The sequence below is a fragment of the Gadus morhua genome, chromosome 7 (assembly GCF_902167405.1).
Source record: "Gadus morhua chromosome 7, gadMor3.0, whole genome shotgun sequence".
Lineage (NCBI taxonomy): Eukaryota > Metazoa > Chordata > Actinopteri > Gadiformes > Gadidae > Gadus > Gadus morhua.
The window spans coordinates 4,568,388-4,573,045 of NC_044054.1; positions in this window are offsets into that span (position 1 = coordinate 4,568,388).

Here is a 4,658-nt window from a genome sequence, read left to right on the forward strand (position 1 = left end):
AGTCTTTCTGCATACTGATTGCTAACAGCTTCTTTGAAATACTTACAATGATAGCAAAATACTTTCCACTTAGTTAAGATACTCATAAACTGAGTGATTACTCGATTGTAGCATTTGATAATTTCAAAGCATTTGTTACCATTTACTCAGTGTCACAAATTTAAAATGAAGGACCACCAAATGTGAGCTTTACGCAAGCTTCAAAACATCAGGTCCTTCTCACCAAAAGGATATCACTTACAAATCAAAGAAAGGAAAAGGCTGGAGCAACACACAGCTCCATATTGGCACTGAAAATATCTCATCTCTCATCTCATCTTCATCCGCTTATCCGGGGTCGGGTCGCGGGGGGAGCAGCTCAAGCAGGGGGCCCCAGACTTCCCTTTCCCGGGCCACATTGACCAGCTCTGACGGGGGGATCCTGAGGCGTTCCCAGGCCAGTGTTGAGATATAATCTCTCCACCTAGTCCTGGGTCTCCCCGAGGTCTCCTCGGTCGAAGATCGACCAGTAGATCGAGAGCTTTGCCTTGCGGCTCAGCTCTCTTTTCGTAAGAACGGTGTGGTAAAGCGAACGCAATACCGCCCCCGCTGCTCCGATTCACCGACCAATCTCACGCTCCATCGTACCCTCACTCGCGAACAAGACCCCGAGGTACTTGATCTCCTTCACTTGGGCTAAGGACACATTTCCTACCCGGAGTAAGCAATCCACCAGTTTCCTGCTAAGAGTCATGGCCTCAGATTTAGCGGTGCTGATCCTCAGACCACCAAACTGTAGTCCCTCCTCACCACGACTACGCCTTGATATCCTTTCCATGTATATCACAAACAAGATTGGGGACAAGGCGCAGCCCTGGCGGAGACCAACACCCACTGAGAACAAAACTGACTGGCTGCCGAGGACGCGAACACAGCTCTCGCTTTGGGAGTAGAGATTGGATGGCCCTGAGGAGAGACCCCCTTACCCCATACTCCCGCAGCACCTCCAACAGTTTCTCCCGGGGGACCCGGTCATATGCCTTCTCCAGATCCACTAAACACATGTAGACCGGATTGGCATACTCCCAGGTCCCCTCCAGGATCCTTGCGAGAGTGAAGAGCTGGTCCGTAGTTCCACGTCCGGGGCGAAAACCGCATTGTTCCTCTTCAATCTGAGGTTCGACGATCGGCCGAAACCTCCTTTCCAGCACCTTGGAGTAGACTTTACCAGGGAGGCTGAGAAGTGTGATAACCCGGTAATTGGCACACACTCTCTGGTCCCCCTTTTTGAACAGGGGAACCACCACCCCGGTTTGCCACTCCTTTGACACTGTACCCGACTCCCGACTGAATAGGCGTGTCAACCATGACAGACCCTCAACACCCAGAGCCTTTAGCATTTCTGGCTGGATCTCATCAATCCCTGGGGCTTTGCCACTGCGGAGATGTTTGACTACCTCAGTGACCTCCACCAGGGAAATTGACGACGAAACACCATCAACCTCGAGCTCTGCCTCCAACATAGAGGACGTGTTATTCGGATTCAGGAGTTCCTCAAAGTGTTCCTTCCAACGTCTGACGACCTCGAGTTCCATCCTTACTGTACACAGCTTGGATGGTTCCCTGTTTCCCCCTCCTGAGGTGCCGGATAGTCTTCCAGAAACACTTTGGTGCCGACGAAAGTCCTTCTCCATGGCATGGAGAAGGACTTCTCCCACACCCGCTGCTTAGCCTCCGACACGGCAGCAGCTACAGCCCTTCGAGCCTGTCGGTACCCTGCAACCGAGTAAGGAGTCCTCCAGGATATCATATCCCGGAAGGCCTCCATCTTCAATGGGACGGCTTCCCTGACCACCGGTGTCCACCACGGTGTCCGAGGGTTACCGCCCCTTGAGGAGCCCAAGACCCTGAGGCCACAGCTAGCCGCTGCAGCTTCAGCAATGGAGGCTTTGAACACCGCCCACTCCGGTTCAATGCCCCCAACTTCCAGAGGAATGCCGGAAAAACTCCGCCGGAGGTGTGAGTTGAAGATACCTAGGACGGGGGCCTCCTCAAGATGTTCCCAATTTACCCGCACTACTCGTTTGGGCTTACCAGGTCTATCCGGAAATTTCCCCCATTCCCTGATCCAACTCACCACCAGATGGTGGTCGGTTGACAGTTCCGCCCCTCTCTTAACCCAAGTGTCCAAAACATGCGGCCTCAGATCAGATGACACGATCACAAAATCGATCATCGATCTTCGGCCTAGGGTACTCTGGTACCAGGTACACTTATGTTCGAACATGGTGTTCGTTATGGATAATCCATAACTAGCACAGAAGTCCAATAACAAACGACCGCTCAGGTTTAGATCAGGGAGGCCGTTCCTCCCCACCACGCCTCTCCAGGTGTCTCCATCGTTGCCCACGTGGGCGTTGAAGTCTCCCAGCAGAACTACGGAGTCCCCTACTGGAGCCCCATACAGGACTCCATTCAGGGTCTCCAAGAAGGCCGAGTACTCTGAACTGCTGTATGGTGCATACGCACAAACAACAGTCCGAGTTTTCCCCCCTACAACCCTTAGGCGCAGGGAGGCGACCCTCTCGTCTACCGGGGTAAACTCTAACACCGCGGCGCTCAGCCGGGGATTTGTGAGTATCCCCACACCCGCTCGGCGCCTCATGCCCTCGGCAACTCCGGAGAAGAATAGAGTCCAACCCCTATCCAGGAGTACGGTACCAGAGCTGAGACTGTGAGTGGAGGTAAGCCCCACCAGATCTAACTGATAGCGCTCCACCTCCCTCACAAGCTCCGGTTCCTTTCCCCACAGCGAGGTGACGTTCCACGTCCCCAGAGCCAGCTTCTGCCGCCCGGGTCTGGTCCGTCGCGACCCCTGACCTTCGCTGCCACCCATGTGGCTGCGCATCCAACTCCAACGAATCTTCCCACAGGTGGTGGGCCCATTGGATGAAGAGAGGGGGTTTGCCACGGAGCCCGGTCGGGCACAGCCCGAACAAACTACGTGGCACCCCCCCTCTCTTCATCCAATACCATCAGGCGCTCGCCATCGAGCCCTCCGTCTGGGCCTGGCTCCAGACGGGGGGCCCAGGCTTCCACTGAAAATATACCTTTTGCAAAGTGCCAGACATCGTAGTAATGGGTTATGTTTCTCTCCCTGAGGTACTTCTGTACTTGAGGATGACGATCAGTGACAATGCAGTCAAGGTTGCCGCCACGCGACTCCAGTAAGGCTAGACTCCTCTTCAGTCCCTCCTACTCCATATGGGTGATACCACCAACTTTGTTGGTGGTATCACCCAAAAGGTCACTTTTAACTTTTAACAATATTGAACGCCTGTATAAAATGCTCTATTTCAGTTAAGTATCAATACCTGGAGAGTCAGCTCTCATGTCACCACCAAGTATCACTATTTCCTGCTGACTGCAGATTTAAATCATTTAGGGCTTTCCACTGGTGAATAACTGCTGGTTCAATGAAACTTTTGGCATGGCGGCGAAAATGTTTCATACCGAAACAACTGTAGCTTCATTGCCTTGAAGACCTTTTGGTGTGGGGGGATAAATAATACATGTAATTAGATCTATATTGAAGCAATTCACAGTTGCACATCATTTACCTTTTCGTTTCTTAGGAAAGATGCACCACTCAGGTACATAGCGGCAGAAAGGTGCAGATTTCCAGCTGGCGTGCTCCCAAGGATAGGCTGGCTATTCCAGCGTCCTCCGAATGTGCAATGGGGGCACTGCTGCTTCACAGACAGGATTGTCCCCAGCCTTTGGGTGGTCACTTCACATGCCCTTGTGCAGACTGGACATGCATTAAACAACTCCATGATGCAGCTCTCGTACACCATGTATTTCTTGCCGTTGTGTGTTGCAGTGGATGAATCTTCTCTATATCAAACCACAAAGAAAGGGAAACACATTTTGTGTTAAACTGATTGAGCTTTCATCTGAACTGTACCTTAAACCATCACCCTGTTTTCAGGTTTTCCGTTTTCAGAGTGGCCCTATGTATTTAGGAAAATACCAACCTTGCATTGCATTGCTGATACCTAGGTTACCAGCTCCATTACGAGAAAATAGTCCCTCAAAATGCGATGGAAGGTTACTTTTATTTCTAACATTATTCAACACAGACATTTACATCAATAGTCTGGCGTTATAATTGATTTACATCGGGTGTACTGTGGAGTGGGAAAGACTGTTTTATTAGCAGGCTAGCATTGCCTGTTGCCGTGCGCTAGCCTAGCACGAGCGAACTCTGCAACTAGAAGGACTGAATGAAATGTGTTAAACTGTCCCCTTACCGATTAACCCTAACCCTAACCCTAACCCTATGATAAAGAACACCAAGGCTAACTTGGGAATCAGGCCCTGTGTCTCACGCTAGAACTACTGCGTCACATAGCTGTTAAAAGACAGCTGTATTAGTTTGTAGTACGGTGAGCATTAGCTAAAGCTACAGCCACATTTTAAGGGGAACAAGCAAGGTAATCATACACAGTAAAGCAAAAACATGATACAGCGTTAGTTTACTTACTTGTCCGCGGTTTGTAGCTGAGGCAAGGAGAGTTGGTACTGATCCAGGCTTAATTTTCAGACGTTCAGCAAGTCCAGCTCGGTATTGTCCCAAGTTGAAGAAGCAGTCGTCTGTGAAATGTTTGGCGCACACA